General features: G+C 44.4%; 1 protein-coding gene across 1 annotated transcript in view; it reads right to left on the minus strand.

Moving 5' to 3' along the window:
- The window catches only part of LOC143514214 (stabilin-2-like), a 40,609-nt gene extending 17,479 nt beyond the window's left edge, over nucleotides 1-23,130 (minus strand). Inside the window, exon 1 of the mRNA XM_077005134.1 lies at nucleotides 22,170-23,130. The gene's annotated coding sequence lies outside the window, so the exon portion shown is untranslated. The remainder of the gene's footprint in view (nucleotides 1-22,169) is intronic.
- Between the last annotated feature and the right edge of the window lie 1,213 nt (nucleotides 23,131-24,343).

Raw genomic sequence — 24,343 nt, forward strand, 5'->3', positions numbered from 1 at the left:
GGTTAAGGGCCTTGCTCAAGGGCACCTCAGTCATGGCCTCAAGTCCAGGAATCGAACCCACGACCCTCCGGTCACAAGACCAGTTCCCTAACCACCAGGCCATGACTGCCCTTATATAAAATTCTAGCCTAAGTATTTTTCTAATATTTTTTGTTAGCTTCGTACGGTTAGCTAAAATCTTAGATTAGTTTTTCAGGTCCACGATGTAACTTGCACCACAATGCAGTGTTACAACTGCTAAAACACTCAAGCAAGTAGAAAAAAATAGGGAAAAAACTCAGGATTTTCTAATCTCCCAGCAGCCATTGCTAATTACAGTTAATTACTGTAATTAGGAAATGCTCAAAAGGGGGTGCTCGAATTACAGCAAAGATACCCACAATGCTCATCAGTTCACAGCAATTTCCTGTATATGAAGTATACAGTAGTTTACTGTCAGATTTTCCCTGTAAATGTATAGTCCTGTTAAAGAACAGTAAATTACCAATTTTCTGTTTGTATTAACAGTAGAGTGCTGTTTTCAAAAATAACAGGTTAATACTGTTGAAATTCTGCTGTAAATTAACAGCAATTTTTTACAGTGTACAGGTAGGCTGGTACAAGTACAGATAGGTACAGGTAAAGTACAGGTAGACTTGTACAGGTACAGGTATGCACAGGTAAATTACAGGTAGGATGGTACAGGTACAGGTACATGCAGGTACAGGTAAAGTACAGGTAGGCTGGTACAGTTACAGGTACATGTAAGTACAGGTACATACAGGTTCAGGTAAAGTACAGGTAGGCTGCTGAGTGCATTGCAGAGTAAGGCAGGGTAAGAGGGTAAGTATCCTGGTTTGCACACACATGATGTCTGAAAGCACACAAAATTCACTCTGCTGGTGAACATGAAAAGAAATGAAATACTTTATTACATTATATTACTATAGTTATTATTTTGGCAGAATGAGCTAATGGACTGTACCGTATGCTGTCTGTTGTGTAGGTACCATGCTAGCAGGTACAACAGTACAACTGGAAACACATTGAACTAGCTTGTTTTGATGGAAGAAAGGGTGTGTCTAAAGTACGTGGTATCCGGGTGTTTAAATACCCTGATCAGTACTCTGTCTCTCGCTCTGGTTTGACCGACACCGAGGTTAGACCTATTAAAGAGAGACTCCGACATTTCTCTCTCCGCTTTTCTTTATTGAACATGCGAACTTTGGTACGACTAACAGCAAACCGGCTGAAGGTCGCATTACTTCATTATCGAGCCCGAGTTATGGTGCCATCTAACAACCATCCGAATTACTTCCATCAAATTTGTTAACGTGGCCACACGGACTGAAACTAAGGCAATCAATTCCCTGTTAAACCGTAGACTATCATTCCTGGACTTCATAACCAGACGGACGATTCCCAGCACACTTGGACGAAATCTGAGGAGCCTGTAGACTAAGTGTAGACTAAGTTTTTGATGGAAACTTGTGTGTAATGCTTCTCGAAGGGGTATGTATAGATTCTCTCGTATCTTCAAGCCAAACATCCAGCTAGATATCTCTGAACGAGCAAAGCATGGCACAGCACTACAAACCTCAGATGCAAGCCGACTGGAACTCCAGAAATGCTTATAGTCAATACCGTTTGTGGCACAAAGAAATTGAACGATGGATGTTTATGGGTTTTATTGGTTTTTTGGATGTTCATGTGGCTATTTAAAAGTTTTAGTGACTTTGTGTATGGAACCTTTTTAGAACCCTTCTTATAACACTGGTTTTTCTTCATCTTAGTCCTGTTTTTCAGTGGTTTTATTGTCTTGATTTTACAGTTAAATACTCCTTATGTACTTGATATGTTTCATTGGATGGCATTTATAACTCCCTTACTTCTTTTAGACCTTCTGTAACTATATTAATGCACTCATTCATTTATTTATTCTTTTATGGATAAAACCTTTTATATGAGTGGTTATTTATGTGACGGGCGGGGGTGAGCAAAAAAAGGAAGCGATCACGCCAAGTCTCAGGGAAAAAGGATGGTTTAATAGAAAGTGTGCAAACCTAAAACCTGTGCAATATCTCCAAATTAAGGATATAATGACCAGCGGTCAACTGGTACAAAGACAAGACATATATAGGCAAACAAACGACCCTCAGGTGAGACGGATCACGGGCTCCGCCCACCTGAGGGACGCACATGACGTCACCAAACAACAACAGCCGCTGTGGACGGAGGCGGCCGGTAGGGGGCCGCCTCACATTAATCTAAATGTATTTATATGGGCTGGTGCGCAAGTTGAACAGCTTGTTGAAGCCAAGCAAGCCGAAGACCCTGAATGTAAAGTTACCATGGTAGATGAGCTGCTAAACTGCCTTGAAGGAATCCTCACACACTCGACACACTTTCGCGAGGCAAGAGAGGACTTTTACAATGCAAAACAGACCACTGGTGAGAATACTACCGCATTTTACAGTCGCATTCTTGAGCTACACAAACAGGCTGACTTTCCCGAAGGCTCTGATTTCCTCATTGTGGATAAATTTATTCATGGTTGCACTAATGTCGAATGCAAACGAAAGCTAATGACTAAAGAAAAAACAGTAAAAACGTGCATGGACATGTTTGGCGATACGAGTCTGTGGATGCAACAATGTAACGTTTCACCGAAACACAGGTGCATGCAACATACTCTCATAATCCATTGCGCAGATCCCAGCAGCAGGAAGGTAAGCCAAAAATGAAGCAGCCAATGATTGATCCCCGTTCTGCCCACCGTGAGTTCAAGCCTGCAACAGGTGACTCAAACAGGGAATGTAGATGGTGTGGTGGACAGATTCTTGCTTGTGACAAATGTCCAGCTCAAGATGTTAAATGCAATTTCTGCAAAAAAGGAAGGTGTGTAGGCTTAAAAAATCAGTTAAAAACCATTAACGCAGTTCAAGTGGCAGACACTGATCTGAGTGCAGAGGAAGATACATGTGACTATGCCTATGACATAAGTACTGTTCAACCCACAAATGTTCATGTGTAACATGTAATAAAGTTATAATTACACAAAATTCTCCTTTTAATTCAACCTTTATATGTGCTGGCCAGTTATCTTGGGAAGCCCCGCCCTTTCGCTCTGCCTTAAAGTCTCCTCCCCTCACTTTACCTCCTCCATTGTAATTCTGCATTGTATGAGGAGGTAGGTATTGTAAATTACTCCATGTCATATCCATTATAATCCTTCAATTTAGTTAACACAGACACATCACTGGGCCCTTGAATAAATTATTGAATTCTTAATTAGCTGTTTTGTTACGTATTATTTTCTCATTGACTAATTTAAGTTTAGTTACAGTTCTATACAGATAGCTAACATTACACAGCGTGTCTGTCCGCTAAAGCAGCGGAGTGAGTTATTACTTTTATCCCTTTTTATATGAGGAGAGAGCAGAGAAGAGGCAGGAGCACCTATCCAGCATTAAAGGTTGGATTGTTCTTTTGCCAGGTATGCATGATTTTGTATGTAGACATGTATAATTCTGTAATGTGTGGGCTATGCTAAGGTAGCAGAATATAGCGGTCATATTGCTGTTGTATGTGTCTGTACAGTTCGTAATGAAGAGTCAATGTTTTATTGTTATAGTTGCATGTAGTTTAGTCCTGTTTATCCCCTCTGTGAGCATTGTAATTCTGCATTGTATGAGGAGAGAGCAGAGAAGAGGCAGGAGCACCTATCCAGCATTAAAGGTTGGATTGTTCTTTTGCCAGAATTAAAGAATAACGAAACACAACGCAGACTGATTGGTGATTGTGGTAGCACGACAGACATCCACCGGTTACATGTGGTGCCGTGACCGTCCTGGATTCATCAGATCATCGCTTGTTTGATCGCCGCGGGCTGCTGCTACCACTTGCTTCAAACCACTTGCTATATGCTAGGCTATTCCGTTAGCCTCGCGCTGATCTCGCGCTGACTGTTACCGCGACGAGTCCCCCTCCCCCTCGCGCACAGTGTGTGTGTATGCGCGCGGGCACGTGAGTCTATGCCTGACAGACATTCTCTACCATGTTCGTATATTAATTTAACGGCAGCGATTCCCGGAAATTTTGTACTTGTATACGTAATGCTCTGATTCATGTTTATTCTATAACGGTTACAGTGTTTTCTTAAAGTGTTTATTGGTTATTCAATGAATATAGTAGAGTATATTATTGAGTATATTGAGGTGTATAGATTAACTGTCTAAGAAGGCTGCTGACAGTAATAGTCTTTTTATTATTATTATTATATATATATTTTTTTTCTCCTGATTTTTTCCTATTTCTACTGCAAATTCATTGGGTGCGAGTTGAAAATGTCTGATTTTGATGGTGCTGACAATGATGTATTCACTCCTGTCTCGCGTAATGTAGGCGTAAACTTTGGGAGGGGTCAGCCTATTGTGGGATATGGGAGGGGCAGGGCAGTTTCATCTGTTTTCACAGTGAATCGTGATGATACAGTTAATCAATTCTCATTGGATGGTAATAGAGGCCCAACGGCCGTTTCCACCCCTATCCCCCATGAAGTTCCTCAAACCCCTTCTCAAGTAATAAGCACAGATGTCCTGTCTGGTGTCATGGCTGACCTAGCTAAACAGATTTGTGAGAGCATTACTACCAGTATCCACACCATACACCAACAAAACAGTTCTCAAGCCCAGTGTCACAGCCAGCAGTCACAGTCAGCCATTGATGCTTCAAAACTGAATATAACTGTCCAGTCGGACATTAAACCTCCGCCCTTTTTTCGAGGTGATGGTACAGACACTATTACAGTCCATGAATGGGAAGACACGATGACGGACTACCTTGAACGTGTAAACCATGCGGAGGAAGAGAAGGGTAAATTCATTATCAGCAGACTAACAGGCAAAGCGAGAGATATGGTGAAAGTTTCTCTACGCAGTAACTCACAGTTAAGTTCTAGCACCCCCGTCGCTATATTTGATATCTTGAAGAGGCATTTCAGTGAACTGACATATTCCAATATGCCAATGAGAGATTTCTATAACACTATTCCTATGGCTGGTGAGGGCGTCATGGAATATTGGGTTCGTCTCAATAAAGCCATCGATGTAGCGGATGAGTGTTTGAGGAGACGAGGTAAAAACGTGGAAGACCCGAGTGCTGAAGCTGTTGTGATGTTTGTCTCTCACTGCCCAGATCCTAGTCTCGCTCTGTCTTTTTCTTTCAAGTCGGCTGACAAGTGGACTGCAGCTGAGGTCCAAGAGAAACTGGATGCCCACCAGAGAGATATGAAAAGAAGAGCAGTGCATGTTTCTACACGAAGAACGGGCTTTGCAGAAATCGCTCAGACAGTTATTAAACAAGATTGTCCTCAACAACCTGTGCAGACCCGCGGACATTTCCAACCCAGCAACACTCTGCCGATGCAGTTAAACCCACCCTCTAGCCCCACAGCACCTGAGCCCAGCTTGAAAGAGGTGGTCAGTATGCTTGACAAAGTTCTTTCACTGTGCAGTACTTCTCTCCCCCCACGTCAAGACCATCACAAGCAACCCAGCAATCCTCAAGGACTAGCCCGCCAGCCCTGCAGAGTATGTGGGGGTTGTGATCACTCTTCATATGATCACTGTAAACTTCATCGACTGTGTCGTAGCTGCCTGAAACCTGGCCATTTCAAGAAAGATTGTCCTGACACAGCTAAGCCAGAGGTGGGCATGGCACAGTTGCCTGGAAGTCCTTTAAACTAGCTAGCCCATGTAGTGAGAGGGGAAACGTGGGCGGTGTTGCTGATACCCTCACTGGTTCAGACTATGAAAAAATATATGTTAATAGCTGTGCACTGTTACCTGCAGAGAAGAGAGTGATCTTTCTGGGCGCACAGAAGGTTGAAGGAGCCAACGAGCTGTTTTATACCCCAGTAGTAGTTAATGACCAAGTTACATTGAAAGGATTATTGGACTCGGGTTCTATGTCATGCACACTTAGTGAAGAGGGTGAACTGAAGATGAAAGATGCTGGAGTTCTGTCCTGCCCACAACCGGCACCCAGTAACATTGTGCTCATTGGCTGTGGTGGGTTGACTACTCATCCTAAGTGCATACATGAACTAACTATTGAAGTATGTCAGTCCAGGTTCACTGTTCCAGTTCTTGTTGTTCCTGGCCAGCGTGATGAGTTCATCATCGGCACTAATGTAATCAAACCCATTTTACAAATGATGAAAACAGATGAGAAGTACTGGAAACTCGTCTCGTCCAGAACCAATGATCCTGAATGTGAGCAGCTGCTCGAGCTACTGAGTTGTGTCTCAAAAGGAGCAGGCTTGGAGATGGCCAGTAAAGTCGGCACAGTGAAGCTGCAACATGCAGTTACCCTTCTCCCTCAGAAGGAATATCTGATCTGGGGGAAACTTCCAAATGATGCCACTATTTCACCTGGAGCCACTGTCATAGTTGAACCTACTTCTTCTAGGGCAGGCCCTAGGAACATTTTAGTGGGTAGGGTCATAACTCCGATGTGGGGAGATCGCTGGGTCCCACTGAGAGTTATGAATGCCTCCCTGTGCCCTGTCACACTGCGACGCAACACCAAGCTAGCCGATGTGTCTCACTGTCTTGCTGTTGAAGATCTACCAATCACACAAGGTCTGTCTCGAAGTTGTTCTGATTCCCCAGACGTATCCACAAAAGTACTGTCATCATTTGATGCCAAGCAGCTGCTTAAGGCCTGTGGGTTGGGTGATATAGATATAGATGCATGTGAGGTTTCGGAAGAGTGGAAGGCTAGGTTGGCTGAATTGCTTGTGAGATTCCAGGATATCTTCTCTAAAAGCAAATTGGACTGTGGGGAGGCAAAGGATTTTGTGCATCGGATTCACTTGACGGATGATCGCCCTTTCAGGCTCCCATACCGAAGGGTTCCACCTGCTCACTATCACAAGTTGAGGGAGGTATTGAGTGAGATGGAGGAGAAAGATATCATTAGCAAGTCTGTGAGTGAATATGCTTCTCCTCTCGTCATGGTCTGGAAAAAGAATGGGGACCTGAGAATCTGTACAGATTTCCGTTGGCTCAACGCCAAAACCATTAAAGATGCTCACCCCTTGCCACATCAGGGAGACTGTCTCGCTGCGTTGGGAGGAAACGCTTATTTCAGCACCATGGACTTAACATCTGGATTTTATAACATCCCCCTTCATGAGGCTGATAGGAAATACACTGCGTTTACCACACCCTTAGGCTTGTACGAGTACAACCGGCTACCGCAAGGACTCTCCAACAGTCCGGGTTCCTTCATGAGGATGATGCTATCCATATTTGGAGACCTGAATTTTTCTACTCTGTTGTGCTACTTGGATGACTTGCTTTTGATGGCACCATCAGAGGAGGAGGCCCTGAAACGTCTTGAAGTAGTCTTCAGTCGTCTTAGAGCAAACAATCTGAAGCTTTCCCAGAAAAAGTGCTATTTTCTACACCAGTCTGTGCGATTCCTTGGCCATGTCATTGACAGACAAGGGGTATCTGTTGACCCTGAGAAAGTGAGTGTCATCACCGATTTCACAGTTAAAAGCCTCATGATGGACGATGGCTGTACCCCATCCCAGAAACGAATCAGATCTTTTTTGGGAATGGTACTGTATTATCAGAATTTCATTCCTGGCTGTTCTTCAATAGCAAAGCCCTTGTTTGCCCTGACGGCCGGTCAGAAGCGCAAGGGTGTAGGTCACAGGGGAAGTAAGAGGTTGGGCACCTTCCGGGAGCTCAGTCCTGACGACTGGACACCGAACTGTGTCGCTGCATTTGAGACTCTGAAGAGGATGCTCATAGACAGCGTAACACTGGCCCACCCCAATTTTGAAAAGCCTTTTATCCTTTCCACAGATGCATCTCTTGATGGCCTTGGCGCTGTTCTGTCGCAAGTCCCAGATGGAGAAGACAGGGCTAGACCTATAGCGTTTGCCAGCAAATCGCTGAGTCGGAGTCAAGCCAATTATCCAGCACACAGGCTTGAGTTCTTGGCACTTAAGTGGTCTGTGTGTGATAAGTTCAGCCACTGGCTCAAAGGTCACAAATTCACGGTTTGGACAGACAATAATCCCCTCACGTACATTATGACCAAGCCAAAACTAGACGCGTGTGAACAGCGTTGGATTTCGAAACTTGCCCCATACAATTTTGAAATAAGACATGTTCCCGGAACGCAAAACACAGTAGCAGATGCTCTGAGTCGAGACCCATTTGTTAAGCCAGTGAGTGAGCGTCTTTTGGCGGAACCTTACAATAGGCTAGTTGAACAGGCATGTGAGCTGGAGGGTGAATGTGTTCAGGATATCTTCCGTCTGTCGTGTCAGCCGCAACTAGTGGCCAATCTTCTTGCAGGCAATCCAGAGTCAGCATCCATGTCCGGGGACGAGGTCTCGTGCGTCCTCACAGCTCATGAGTCTTGGGATGCTGTGCCTAGCCAGAGGGCTGCTTCCATTGTGGACTACGTGGAGGAATTGATACCTGGTGGCCTGGACCCTTTTCCAGCCTGGTCTTTGGAAGAATTAAAGTCACATCAAAGGCAAGACACATCAATTGCTAGAGCGATGTTTTATGTTGAAAAGAAGCGTAGGCCGAACAGACGTGAACGCTTTGGAGAGCTTCCTGATGCATTGAGACTACTGAGACACTGGGACAAGCTGACATTGTTAAATGGTGTTCTGTACAGAGTTTCTAAGGATCACAGTACCAAACACAAGAGGTTTCAGTTTGTTTTGCCTGAGTCCTTAAAGAAATATGCCATGGAAGGTATCCATGATCTGGCGGGACATCAGGGTCAGCCGCGGACACTTTCCCTTGCCCGTCAGCGCTTTTTCTGGTGTAGCATGGAGAATGATGTGAGAAATTATGTCAAGACCTGTCAGAGATGTGTTGTCAGCAAGACTCCAGAGCCTGCAGCAAGAGCCCCATTGGAGAGCATTAAAACTACTGCCCCACTAGAACTTGTCTGCATAGATTTTTGGTCAGCTGAAGACAACAGTAACAAAACGGTTGATGTGTTGGTGCTTACGGACCACTTCACAAAGCTGGCGCACGCATTCCCCTGTCGAGACCAGAAAGCTAAGACTGTGGCGAAAAAGCTTTGGGACAACTTCTTTTGTATATATGGATTCCCAGTGCGCATCCATTCAGACCAGGGTGCAAATTTTGAAAGCGAACTGATCGCTGAGCTTCTCGAGTTGGCTGGTGTCGCGAAGTCCAGGACCTCACCATACCACCCGATGGGGAATGGAGGCACAGAGAGGTTCAATAGGACACTGGGCAACATGCTGAGATCCTTACCCCTGCAATCAAAGCAGAAGTGGCCACAGATTATCCAGACGCTGACTTTCGTGTACAATTGTACTGTACATGAGACCACAGGCTTTGCGCCTTTTTACCTAATGTTTGGCAGAGTGCCGAGACTCCCAGTTGACCTGATGTTTAAAAATGTGCTCCTGGATGAGAGGGTCTGTGACTACCATGCGTATGTTAAATCACTGGTGAGTGATCTTCAGTCAGCCATGCTACTAGCACAGAGAAATTCAGTTGTAGAACAGACACATCAGGCTCAGCAATATAACAAAAAAGTCAAAGGTCTTTCTCTCTCAGTCGGTGATAAAGTTCTTGTGGCCAACAGAGGGTGCAAAGGGAAGCGCAAACTCGCTGACAAATGGGAGTCGCGTATCTACACCGTTGTGTCTTCTAAGCCATCACTTCATATCTACAAAGTTCAGGATAGAGACGGGAATGCACGGATGTTGCATAGGAATCTCCTCCTACCGGTCAACTTCCTACCCTTGGACAACCCGCAGTGTGGAGTATCCACTGTTGGTGATGGTGTGGACAGTCTATCCCTGAGTGAAGTTGATTCAGACCACGATTGTGATTCAGTTCTCCCCGCTACAACATCTTCAGTGGCCAGGGTCATGTCTACAGTTGACAGTGAAAATGACGACCGGACGTGCTCATGGGTTGGGGAGCACTTTACAGAGCCAGACAGAGCTGCTGACTTGCCAGGGAATGTGGCTGAACATCAGGACTCAGATGATTCAAGTACAGTCACTGATTCTGAGGAGCTCCCTCATGGCACTCCCCCCTTATCCAGTCAGAGTCCTGGAAATTCCCACGTAATAGATTGTTCCAGGGGTGGTTAAATTCGTCTAACTTCTAGGGTTGGGAGAGTTTTGAAGCCAGTTCGTAGATTTATAGAATCGATGGTTCAGTTAGAATCTGTTCTTAAGGACGATACACCCGTGTCTGGTTTGTTCAGGTCTAGATTAACTAAGTGAGTGAATGTTTTCCATTTACAGTGTTTGTTTTTCATTCCGAGCCCTGTGTATAGTCATGTGTCATATGGGTGTGAGGTGATGAGCTGTTTTGATTTTGCCTCAGGTATAGTCAGATGTTGAACGGGTGTAAAAGGCACCTTGAATGTCTATGGGATGTTTGGAGACCTGATCACTCTCTGTATGTCCGTAACCTTTGATTAGGTAGCTACTAAGTTGACAAGCATACCAGTTGCCGTGGGTATGATGCTGGCTGGATTTTGTATTTTTATTTTGGGCACTTGACAAGCGGGCTCGTGTTGGGTTAGAATGTTTGTGTAATTCTTGGGGGGTGAATGTAACATGTAATAAAGTTATAATTACATAAAATTCTCCTTTTAATTCAACCTTTATATGTGCTGGCCAGTTATCTTGGGAAGCCCCGCCCTTTTGCTCTGCCTTAAAGTCTCCTCCCCTCACTTTACCTCCTCCATTGTAATTCTGCATTGTATGAGGAGGTAGGTATTGTAAATTACTCCATATCATATCCATTATAATCCTTCAATTTAGTTAACACAGACACATCACTGGGCCCTTGAATAAATTATTGAATTCTTAATTAGCTGTTTTGTTACGTATTATTTTCTCATTGACTAATTTAAGTTTAGTTACAGTTCTATACAGATAGCTAACATTACACAGCGTGTCTGTCCGCTAAAGCAGCGGAGTGAGTTATTACTTTTATCCCTTTTTATATGAGGAGAGAGCAGAGAAGAGGCAGGAGCACCTATCCAGCATTAAAGATTGGATTGTTCTTTTGCCAGGTATGCATGATTTTGTATGTAGACATGTATAATTCTGTAATGTGTGGGCTATGCTAAGGTAGCAGAGTATAGCGGTCATATTGCTGTTGTATGTGTCTGTACAGTTCGTAATGAAGAGTCAATGTTTTATTGTTATAGTTGCATGTAGTTTAGTCCTGTTTATCCCCTCTGTGAGCATTGTAATTCTGCATTGTATGAGGAGAGAGCAGAGAAGAGGCAGGAGCACCTATCCAGCATTAAAGGTTGGATTGTTCTTTTGCCAGAATTAAAGAATAACGAAACACAACGCAGACTGATTGGTGATTGTGGTAGCACGACAGACATCCACCGGTTACACATGCATGTGAGGTAATGGCTGATGTCATTTTCCACACCACAGGCGACCATTGCCTACAAGGAAAGGTTGATACTGGAGCAATGACAACATGTATGCGGGCTTCACTCTTGCCTAAATTGAACATCACAAAGATCTCCCTACTTTCCGCCAACATCCGACTGCGTAGTGTAACTGGAGCAAGCATACCAGTCAGTGGCCACATCAGACCAAATGTCATATGCAATGGCATCACCCGCACTGTCGAAATTATCATTACAAACGTGGGTACAGAGCTTATACTTGGGCTCGAGTTTTGCAAGCAATTCAAACTTGTCCAAATATCCAGTGTGTGCATTCAGAGAAACATTAATGTTGAGGCTGTACTTGTTACAGAGGAGTCTGAAATAGACTATGAGTCTCTCCAAAAGAAGTGGTGATGTCACTTACCCCTGGGAAAGGAGACAGGTGATCCCCCTGGAGGATTTGAAACACATATTTCCTGAAATGTTCGATGGTTCTGTCGGTTTATTTGATGGTGAGGCAGAGCTGCAATTGACACCAGGTGCCATGCCCATACAACTCCCCCCTCGCGTGGTCCCGGTGAGTGTGCTACCCAGACTCAAGAATGAATTGGATCACATGGACGCAGAAGGAATCATACGCTCATGCCCAGAAACAACCAGCTGGGTTCACAATCTGGTGATAGTCGTCAAAAAGAATGGTGACATCCGAGTGTGCCTTGACCCCAAGAACTTAAACAAATGCCTGGTGCGCAACATTCATTACACTGCTTCATGGGAAGATGCCTAAAACACTTTTAAGAATGGAAAATACTTCTCAACTCTGGATGTTAAAGTGACTACTGGACACAGAAACTGAGTCCAGAAAGTTAGCCATTGACCACATTCAACACCCCATTCAAGAAATACTGCTTTGTTTGCTTACCATTTGGCCTATCTGTATCATCAAATATCTTCTGTGCCCAAATGGACACATTTCCTTGTGCAGATGTCAAAATCCAGGGCTCCACCGAAGAGCGTCATGACATCCAACTTCTTGAGACAGTGAGCCGAGCTAAGGCTGCTGGGATTAAATTAAACCCAGACAAGTGTCAGGTGAAAAAGACACATATTGAGTACTTCGGAAGGATAATTTCCCCAGATGGCATGGAACCTTGCCCCAAAAAAGGTGAAAGCCATCCTACAGCTTGGCGCTCCAGACAACAAACAGGAATTACAGAGTTTCCAGGGGTTAGTCAATTTCATGTCTAATTTCATGCTAAATCTGGCCCAGAAAACAGTCAGCATGTGTGGCCTCCAGAAAAACATGTTCATTACACCTAGACTGCTGAAATGCAAACCGAGTTTGATAGTGTCAAAGCAGGGATCTCACAAGCAATGAAGCTTACACACTTTGATCCTGTCAAACAGGTGGTTATCGAGACAGATGCATCCCTCAAAGGGCTCCTACAAGATGGATGCCCAGTGAAGTTCTTGAGCAAGCCACTGACCGCTACTGAGAGTGAGTATTCAAACATAGAAAGAGAACTCTTGGCAGTGCTTTTTGCATGTGAGAAGCTGCACATAGACGTGTCGATGTTCTCACTGATCACAAGCCACTGGAAACAATTTTCAGTAAGCCAATCAGCCTGGCTCTACCACGTCTGCAGAGAATACTTCTGAGACTCTGCACTTACAACATTCATGTGCCATGTGCCAAACATGTTCCTCTGGCTGACACATTGTCCAGGCTGGTCAAACCTGGCTCAGACCTGACAATTCCAGGCTTGGATGTCAGCATCGCCCAGGTCCTCAGGATAAGGCATACACACCTGGCAATATTGCCGGAGGAAACCAAGTGTAATCCTGTGTTCTCCAGATTAGGTCAGCTGAGACTATCATATCGAACAATGTTCCATGTTTTCGGTCCAAACAGTTCCAGAATTTTTTTGAGCTGTTTGAGATTCACCACACCACCACCAGCCCTTACCACCATCAAAGCAATGGCAGAGTCGAACATGCAATCCAAACTGCGTAACATTCTCAAGAAGTGTAAGACTGATGCTGACATCACACTAGCCATTCTGGCCTATCTCGACACCCCAATCAGTGCAGACCTGCCATCGCCAGCTGAGTTATTCCTCAGCAGACTCATAAACACTCGGCTTGGTCAGCCACTTGACTCCACTCACCTCACTGAGGAACAGAAGCTCAACCTCACAGACAAGGGAGCAGCCCATCTAAAACCTCAACATGCCCCACAGGTACACTACACGCCACGGCAGCCTATCTGTTACACCGAGGACTGCTCATCAGAGTGGAAAGTGGGCTACATAGACATTGCCAACAAACATCCAGACTCCTAATAGATCGTCACACAAACGGGCAGTTTGCAGCAATGCCTGATAACCCTCCAGCCAACATCCCGGTCCCCTTGAAACCAGTACCTCTAGAAAAACCATCACCAGTACTGAGACGATCTGGTCGGGAGGCCAAGTCCACAAAAACCCCAACTTTGTATACACTGTGTACAAAGGCAGGTGCTGAGGACCTAGCCTACAGTAAGACATGTCCTGGGACCTGGGTGTTGGGTAGTAGCATGTGCAAAGTGGATAAGATGTAATTAATTTAAGAACACGAAAACCAGACAGATACGTAAGAAAACTCTTTACTGCAGAGTGGTCATATAGCAGAAGAGCCTTATCTATGCAGCAAAACACTGAACAGATACATACGTGCATAAATACATAAATAACCATAAGCCAACCAACCAAGGAAAAGAGCAGTAGATGGCACCAAAGAAAAGAAACAAGCCAAATATAAACTAACAAAGCAAGACTCATACCTTACTAACAGAAATAAAGGAATTTTATGTGTTACACTAACTCAGTGGTTCCCAAACTTTTTCTGCCGTGCTCCCCTTTAGTAGATGAGAATATTTTTGCACCCCCCCCTACACACACCCCCCCATATTGACACATGTGCACATGTTTTACTTCCAAGCTCCGCTCCCCCCCTGCAATAGCTCCGCGCCCCCCACTTTGGGAACCACTGTTCTAACTACTCTCAAACAAAAATACATACACGGTGCCCGCCTCTAAACATGACCATTTATACAAAAATCCTCAACTCTCACATGAGAATCATGAGCTACAGTCTTTCAAAGGTCACACACACACACACACACACAGTTTATATTAGTAATTTATTTTTAGGACATATAATTTGTATTCAATACATGATTCGTTTTCTATTTGCTTATCAAAAACACCCAAATATGTTACCCGTTTGGAATTACATTAGCGCGCATGCGCCGCGATTAAAACTCTCGTGTTCATCTTAAACTCGGATTTCTTGCTGCATATTACTGTTTAAATTACAAGAGATGCCCCAAGGCCTGAAATGTGTGGAAACAGAGGACGAAATATGCAAAAATTATAAGGTCCTTCATATGACACAATATTATACTAAATGTTTTTAAATGCTGTTTTTAAAGGACACTGAGTGTCTAAACGAAATCTATTTCTCACACACAGCATATTATGGATTCTCGAGGTTAAAAACTGAAATCATTTACAGTGAAAACTCTTATTAATCATTAAGATTTCGGATACATTAAGCTACAGTGTAGGTAGCTAGATCAGACAGAGATGATAATACACATGAGCAAGATTATGATTTGTGCTCAGTTCATTGATAATATATGTAGGGTAAAATGTTTATTTAAATTATAGTATTTCATATAGTATTACATCGAACCTTTTACGACAAATATAAATTTATTTAGACAAGTTTGTTTTTTTTATTTTAGTGGCTTGAGAAAATATTTAAAATGCAGCATTTTAAATTTAGGCTTCTGTTTTAATGGCAGATATCAAATGATTTGAGAACAAATAAACGTGAGGTCTTGTATATTGTAATGTGCATAACCAACACGCATACAACACACATCCAGGGAGACAGTGGAAACTCACCAAGGAGCCTGCTGGGAGGCCTGTAGGTTCCACCCCTCACCACTGCCCATAGGTAGACGTTACAGAGCCCCCCTCTCAAGGGTGAGCCGTCCCGGTGACCCACAAGGCTCGCACGAAGTCTTCCAAATGTCACTGCCTTCATCAGGTGTCGCCTGGGGGTCCTGGTTCGGGAGTCTCCCGCTGGTGAGGCCGATACTGTGCCAAACGACCTCGATGGACCACCACGATGCGCCTGCCTGCACACACCCTGTACACGACCTCTCCCAGGTGGTCCAGGACCTCGCACGGGCCCTCCCATGCAGACTGTAGCTTTGGGCAACGTCCGCATCGCCGACGAGGGTTATACAGCCAAACCCGGACCCCTGGGGAGAGGGGATCTCCTGAACACCGGGAGTCATAGGCGCGCTTCTGGCATCCATTGGCGTCGCCCTGGTGTGCCCGCGCCATCTGGTGGGCCGACAGGAGGTGCTGTTGAAGTTGCTGCACGAACTGATGAGGCTGCTGGTTTCCGCTGTCTGTGTCAGGGGGAGCTGCGAAGGCCAGCTCCACTGGTGTGCGCAGCTCCCGCCCAAACATCAGCTGCGCCAGCCTGAAACCCGTTGTCTCCTGTACTGCCTACCAACATGCCAGCAGGACTGCTGGTAGGTGTTGGTCCCAATCACGCTGGTGCTGGGCCGTCAGGATCGCCAGTTGCGTAACCAGCGTACGATTGAAGCGTTCTACCAGGCCCTCACTCTGGGGATGATGAGGCTAGTACGGGTCTTCCGAACGTTCAGCTTCCTGCAAACTTCAGCCATAACAGTAGACTCAAAATTTCGATCTTGGTCCAAACTGGCAGAAAAACTCACTAAGTAGTGCAGTCACTACAGTCGTAGTACTCTGATTAGGTATAGCATAAGCCTCTGGCCACTTAGTAAAGTAGTCCATAGCTACTAGAATGAAACGATTACCTGTGTCGGATGCAGGAAAGGGACCCAGGATGTCCATGGCCACTCTCTTCATAGGCACGCCAGAGCAAAGCGTCTGCAGGGGGGCTCGTGAACGTGGATGTGACCCCTTCTTTGCTGTGCAGTGATTGCAATAGTGGACAAATAGGTCCACATCATTGCGGCAGCCCGGCCAGTAGAATCGTTGCTGCAGTTGACGCAGCGTCTTGGTAACACCGAAGTGTCCTACGCCGACGGCTTCGTCCACTGCAGCCAGCACTCTCTCTCTCTCAAGCTCCGCGGCACTACTAGTTGCCAGGTCCATTTCCCTGGGATCGGCTGCTCCCAAACTCTGTATAGCAGGCCATCACAAACTTTCAGGCTATCCCACTTGGCCCTGAGCGCCTTTGCAGTGGGCCCGTGTGGCGTTGTGTCAGTCCAGGTAGGTGTACTGCCTGTTGTTAGGTGTCACAGCGCCCATGATGTCTCTCTGTCTTGATCCAGCTCCCTCTGGAGCTCATCAGGTTCAACTGGACCCGAATCAGTCAGAGTAGGCGCGACATTTGCTGCAGCGCAGCGCTCCTCCAACCAAACACAGTACCTGCACTTTTCTGCTTCACAGGGCCGTCGGGAAAGGGCATCAGTGTTCCCATGCAGTCTCCCAGGATGGTACTGGATGTTAAACTGATACTCCTGCAGTATGGAGATCCACCTCGCTATCTGACCTTGTGGTTCCTTGAACTACATGAGCCATGTCAGAGATGCGTGATCGGTACAGAGTTGGAATGGGACTCCATACAGGTAGAAGCGGAAATATCTCAGCACAGCCACGATGGCTAATAGCTCTCTGCGCATCACGCAATAGTTCTGTTCGGGCTTGCTAAGGCATCGACAGAAGAACGCAATCGGCCTCTCTTCTCCATCGCACACTTGTGAGAGCACTCCTCAGATACCGGAATTGCTCGCATTGGTGTCTACAATGAATTCCGTGTTCGTTTGGGGAAAAGCCAGTGTGGGTGTGTCACTGGGCTTCTCTCGGAGCAGTGTACGCACTCTCCATGGGGTCGTCTTGAACTCAGCGCGCTTTGCCGTCAGTCGGTGTAGTGGTGCCGCTATCTATGCGAAGCCTCTCACGAAACGATGGTAGTAGGAAGCTAGTCCGAAAAAACTCTGCAGCTCGCTGACGTTGCGAGTTCGGGGCCAGTCTCGTGCTGTCTGCATCTTTTGTGAGTCTGTTTCAATTCCTGCGCCACTGACAATGCGACTCAGGAAATTCGCTCGGTGCCTGAACAGCTCACACTTCCCCGGGTGTAACCTCAGGTTCGCCTCTCACCGGATGCTCGTTCCAGGCGCTTCCTGGGCTGGAGGGCCGGGGCTGCCAACCTAGGATGTTTGTGTGTTTGCCCTGATTGGCAGTGGGGGGGGCTCGGGGGGGCGCTGCCTCTGGGCTCTGGGGTGTGGGGCCCGGGGTGCGTGGGGAGCAGGTGCTGGCCCTTAGCAGGGTGGCTGGCCTCCCCTGCGAGGCTAGGTGGCAGGACCTGGGCCCGGTGCCTGGGACCACCCGACCCCGTGCTGGGGGTGTGTGTATGTGCAGCCCCGTCGACAGGGGGGGACAACCGGGTCTGTTGTCCCGGGCCCCAGGGCCAGGGGGGCCCATCAAAGAGCCCAGCAATTTATTTTTTATTTAAAGTCTATAATTTTTAAATAATCTTGAAATCTTTCATTAATATAAAATTCTGTACTCAAATTAAACTCAATGGCTAAAATATATATGTTTTTTTACCTATCTGCATATTTTCCATTAAGTGCATACACCCCCGCATCCCACTGGAAAATGGTTTGATCCAGCACAGACCGTAACCGGCTGGTACCCGCACAACAGCGGGAAATACAGTGGTGGATAGTTAAAGAAAACAGAAATCTGGAGCGCAGAAAAGAAAGGAAAACATTTACCTGACGAATTTTAATGTTACATTGCGTTCCAGGTTTGAAAAGTGCTGGAATTTAGGCTAAAGTACTTGAAAATGCTTGAAATTGTAACTACTTCGTTTCACAACAAATAGCTGTCTGACTGAACAGTTCTCGTGAAGACGTTAAGATTGGGCGTTTTGAAAATAAACAACCATTAAATAATGTGATAAAAAGCAAATTATTTCGAGTATATCCAGAGCCGGAGTGGCTAATCGGGAGATTCGGGAGGATTCCCGATGGGCCGACTCATGTCAGTCTCTAGTTTGGGCCGATTGGGAGGGAAAAATAATTTTGGGCCGGATTTGGGCATGAAACTCCCGGGCTGAAAAAGTGTCCCACTCCGGCCCTGAGTATATGTATAAAGCTTAACGTGCTGGAAAATATTGAAATGGACCTTTAAAGTGAAGTACAAGTGCTTTAATTCCACATTATAAAGGTGTATGAACCCTGCAAACATGACTTTGTTCATTGCGACCTCGCGAATGGACAGCGCGCGAGGCCCTCGCACACGGGCGGTGCCACTGCGATTACGTCATTTTCGCGTGAACCCTCGCGCCGCTCGCGACGCGTCAAGTATAAACCAGTCAGCTGTCAGAAACAGCTTTGATGTGCGGCTATATTATATAATAATCTTTAATAATAATAATCTTTATTTATATAGCACCTTTCATACATACATGCAACTCAAAGTGCTTTACAGTATAAATAAAAGAAACATAAAAAGAAGACAAAAAGAAAATGTTAAAGAAATTAAAGTAAAATAACATAAAATGTAAAAAAGTAAAGTAAACAATATAATAAAAAAGTAAAGTAAATAAAACTAATTAAGATAAGTAAATATAAGAAGATAAAAATAAAATATTAAAATTAAAGGTAAAAAGAAATAATTAAATAAAGTGACAAATTATAAAATAATAGACTAGAATTTCTTAACTAAAAGCAGATCTAAACAGGAAAGTTTTGAGACTGTTCTTGAAACGATTCAGGGATGAAATGCATCTGAGCTCTTCAGGAAGAGAATTCCAGAGCTTTGGGCCATAGTGGCTAAAAGCACCCTCGCCAATCTTTAATCGGCATCTAGGAATCACCAGCAGATTACTGTTTGAAGACCTCAGAGACCTGACTGGAACATATCTAACCATCATTTCACTGAGGTAAAGAGGGGCAAGACCATGAAGACATTTAAAAACCATGACTAGAACCTTAAAATCTATCCTAAAGCTGACAGGTAACCAGTGCAGTGAGTGGAGTGCAGGTGTAATATGATCTCTCTTTCTCCTGCGGGTCAGAACCCTTGCAGCCGCGTTCTGAACTCGCTGTAGGTGCGAAATAGAGCTCTTTGGAAGAGCAGATAGAACAGCGTTACAATAATCTAGCCTTGATGTGATAAATGCATGGACAAGTTTTTCACTGTCAGCAGGAGTGAGCATATCCCGGACCTTAGCAATGTTTCGAAGGTGAAAATAAGCTGTCTTGCATGTAGTCATGATGTGTGATTTGAAGCTGAGCTCATTATCAAAGGTGACGCCCAGGTTCTTAACACATTGTCTGGCATTCAGATTCATTTTATTTAAATAGGTCTGGACATCATTCCTTTGTGAATCACTGCCAAGAACAAGAACCTCTGTCTTCTGTTTATTTAATTGCAGAAAATTGTCAGACATCCATGTCTGTATATCATCTATGCAGTCAAACAGTGAGCAAATTGATTTTAGGGCCTTAGGTTCTAGAGAAATGTAAAGTTGAGTGTCATCTGCATATTGATGATAACTAATACCATGTTTATTAATGATATGTGGTAGCGGAAGCATATATAGGTTGAATAGTAACGGCCCAAGAATTGATCCTTGGGGGACGCCACAAGTTATTTTTTGACGTGTGGAGGAAGAGGTACCTAATGCTACATAGTAATCACGCCCAGTTAGGTACGATCTAAACCAGTCTAAGACTAAGCCACTAAGGCCTACCCAACTCTGTAGTCGATCAAGAAGAATTTCATGATCAACTGTGTCAAAAGCGGCGCTTAAATCCAGCAGAAAAAGGACTGAGAGTTTTCCTGCATCCTTATTCAATCTCAAGTCATTTACTACCTTAACTAGGGCTGTTTCAGTGCTGTGGAGAGCTCTGAAACCAGATTGAAAAGTGTCATTTATTTGATTTACTTTTACATAATCATTCAACTGGATTGACACAACTTTTTCAATGATTTTGCTAAGAAAGGAAAGGTTAGATATAGGTCGATAATTATTGAGAATTGTGGGATCAAGATTTCTGTTCTTTAATAGTGGTTTAACCATTGCTGTTTTAAAAAAGTTAGGGAATTCACCCAATTGCAGAGACTGATTAACAATCGTTAGAACTTCATTTGCTAATGAGCTCAGAACCTGCTTGAAAAAGCATGTAGGTAAAGGGTCCAGTTCACAAGTAGAGGATTTTAGTGATGAAATCACATCAAGTAGTGTTACCATGTCAACTTCTTTGAAATAAGACATATTAAAGTTAGGCTGAGTAACTGATATAAGGTTTGATAGTCTATTAGTGCTTGTTGCTATGTTCTGCCTTATACTAGTGATCTTGTCCCTAAAAAATATTGCAAACTCATCACATTTTTCAACTGAAACAGTCTCAGGGAAGACACAGGAGGTGGGGTTTACTAGCTGATCAATACTTCTGAACAGGACAGCCGAGTTATTATTTGATGAATTGATTAAGGTAGAGAAATAGTTTTCCCTTGCTGATTTCACTTCACTGTTGTAATTGTGCAATGTTGTTTTATAAATATCAAAATGTACTTGCAATTTTGACCTTCGCCAACGTCTCTCAGCCTGCCTACATTCTTGCCTAAATTTTACAATAGAAGGAGTGTTTCTCCAGGGCATCCTAATTTTACCAGAGATAATTTTAGTTACCTTTGGTGCCACAGCATCAATACAGTTCTTAACTCTCTGTGTGAATGTTTCAACTAGCTCATTCCCATTTTCTGAGAGGGGAGGGAGGGACTGTATCATGTCTGTGAAGGCCACGGCACTGCCAGCACTGAGATAACGCTTGGTTATTGTACGCTTTTCACTGAGTGTTCTAGTAGATAATGACATATTGAAAAATACGCCAAAATGGTCAGAAATTGCAACATCAATAATTTCAGTATTATTAACCTCTATGCTTTTAGAAATGATCAAATCTAAAATGTGGCCATGCTTATGAGTTGGGCCTGATACATGCTGTATGAGATCAAAAGAGTTAAGCATCCTCATGAACTCTGAAGTGATTGGATTTGTGGATATATCCATGTGAATATTAAAATCCCCAGCAATTAAAACATAATCAAAATCAATTAAAATCCTTGAGAGCATTTCTTCAAAATCTTCAAGAAAGTCTGCATGTAGTCTGGGAGGATGATAGATAACAATCAAAAGAACTGAATAAGTACTGTTGAGTTGTACTGCCAGATATTCAAACGTAGGATGTTCCCCTAATGAGATCTGCTTACAGCGGAATGCTTTATGGTAAAAACATGCAACACCACCACCTCTCTTATTTACTCTAGAGACATTAAAATAGTTAAAGTCAGGAGGCGAAGCTTCATTTAGCACTATTGCTCCATTGCTATCAAGCCAAGTCTCTGTTAGAAAAAGAAAGTCCAGACAATAATCTTCAATTAATTTAGCTATTATAAAAGTCTTGTTTGTGAGTGAGCGGACGTTTAGTAAGGAGACTTTGAAGACTTGATGTGTTTGATCAGCATCATTTACATCACTTGTGCATTTCACTGGGATCAAATTTTGTTTGTTACAATGTTTTGTGCCCTTGTGTTTTCTTCTGATTACATTTTTATTTCGATTCTGAGAGCCATGCCACCGGCTATTTAAAATAACTGGAATGTAGCACTTACTAGGAGCATGGGTTCCAGTGTGTCAGACCTGAGTCACTGAGTGTGCAGGAGAAGTAAGTGAGTTCCTACAAGACTGCAGACTGTAGTGTTGCGGAACCTCATCAATCTCCTGGAGTTTACCTCTGAGACTGTGGACAGATTCTCTGACAGGAGATGGTGGGCTCCTTTGACTGACATTACTGACGTTACTGCTGGCGGTTGGGTGCAGGTTCCGCATGTGAGTGATTCCATACATTAGATTATCCACAAGCATTTGAGTCCCAGCCCTGTTAGGGTGAAGCTGATCCGGTTTAAAAAGCTCAGGACGACTCCAAAAGATGTTGAAATTGTCAATGAAGTTTACCTTCCGATGAGCACAGGCTGTAGTGAGCCAGCTGTTTAGAGCCAGCAGTCTGGTAAAGTGACCACTGCCTCGACGTGCAGTAGGTATTGGTCCAGAAATGAACACTTCGCACTGGGAAAACTCCAGAATGTCGAGCAGATGGTTAAAATCCTGTTTCAGAATCTCAGACTGTTGTTTGTAAACATCGCTAGAGCCGACATGCACAATCAGTCTTTCCGTAGCTGGATGGTCTTGCAATATGCGTGGAATCATGGGTATCACTTCACAGACAGTAACACGAGGAGAGCAAAAGGCCTTAATACTGTTGCTCCATACATCTCTGATAACTGAGTCCCCAATCAGCAGCGTTTTAGGCTGTGGCGGTGTTCCTTGTCTCCTTTCACCGTTAATGCCTCGGCGGCTAACATGGTTAGCATCCCGATGGCCAACATGGTTAGCACACCGATTGCTAACATGGTTAGCATCCCGATGGCAAACCCTATTAGCATGCTCATTAGTTAGCCGTCGACTGGCACGGATTGCAGGCTGGTGGTTGGGACGACTCTTAGCATGCTTGTTAGCATGCTGCCGGCTAACACAGTTGGCAGCCTGGTGGTTGGTCCGCGAATGGCCAGAGTTATTTGCATGCTGTTGCTTAGCAGCCAGACTGGAGTTGGTTCTGTGATGCTGATTGGGGTGTGTTTGATGTCCTTGATGTCCTGGAGAGGGAGGCAGTATGTTGTGGTCAGACTGCTCTATTCCTGCTACTCCAGTTGAGGAGAGAGCTTCATATCTGTTATCTAAAGGAATGTTCTGTTCTGAAGATAGCTGCTTGCCATCGCTGCTGTGCTGGTTTCTGCAACGTCCCTTCCCCCGATGAGCTTAGGCTTTGCCCCCAGTACATCCCAGCGACAATGCAGAGAAACGTCTCTTTCTTTGCCAGTTACAGGAACGGTTTTATCAGCAGCTTGTGTGGCAAGAATCGAGTCCAGATATTCCTCATCCTCCCTTATAGAATGTAAGGTATGGATTCTTTCCTGAAGTTCCGCCACCCTCTGAGACAGTTTGATACACTCAGAGCAAATAGATGATGTGGAAGCATGAGCCATAATCGAGGCAATATCAAGAGAACTGGGCACACAAGGCTCAAATATCCAAGTTAAAAATCAAGTGCAAAATTAACACCCAAGAAGTTCTGGCAGGTATTTCACAGCTGGGAAAGTATCAGTTACTGATAGAACGGTGCACTAAAACCACTAACTCACAAGGTTGAGGCACAAAAACAGTTCACTCGCAGTGTCGGACTGTCGGAGTATCAAAAATGCTAAATTATCCTTTACAGATAAATGTAAAAAGCTTACCAAGTGAAGTAATGAGTAATGGATCCTTTTAACTTGTAAAAATAACTTAACTTGTAGTTATAACTCCAATAAATGAAAAAACAGTAAAGGACAGGCAGAGCTGGCAGAAAAGCGTCTGTACAGGAGGAAAGCAGGAAGTAGAATCATATATACTATATGACCTAACAGAAGGATTGTCAAATAACGAATTTCAAATGACGTGCGCCGGGGGGAGGGGGGGCACATTAAACTTTCTTGTCCCGGGCCCTAGCAAGACTGTCAACGGGCCTGTGTATGTGTATAGGGAGGTGTGTAGGTGTATATAAGGGGTTGTGTGTTTGTATGTAGGAGTGTCTATATGGGGGTGAATGTATATATGAGGTTGATTGTATGTGTGAGGTGTGACAGAAATTATTGATTAGATCATGTTTAGTTATTATAAGAGATCATTATGAACTTTATGATTTAGTACATGTCATTCTGATTAAGCAGAAGGACTACAATAATGGAGT

This window comes from Brachyhypopomus gauderio, chromosome 5, assembly GCF_052324685.1.
Source record: "Brachyhypopomus gauderio isolate BG-103 chromosome 5, BGAUD_0.2, whole genome shotgun sequence".
In the NCBI taxonomy this organism is placed as follows: domain Eukaryota; kingdom Metazoa; phylum Chordata; class Actinopteri; order Gymnotiformes; family Hypopomidae; genus Brachyhypopomus; species Brachyhypopomus gauderio.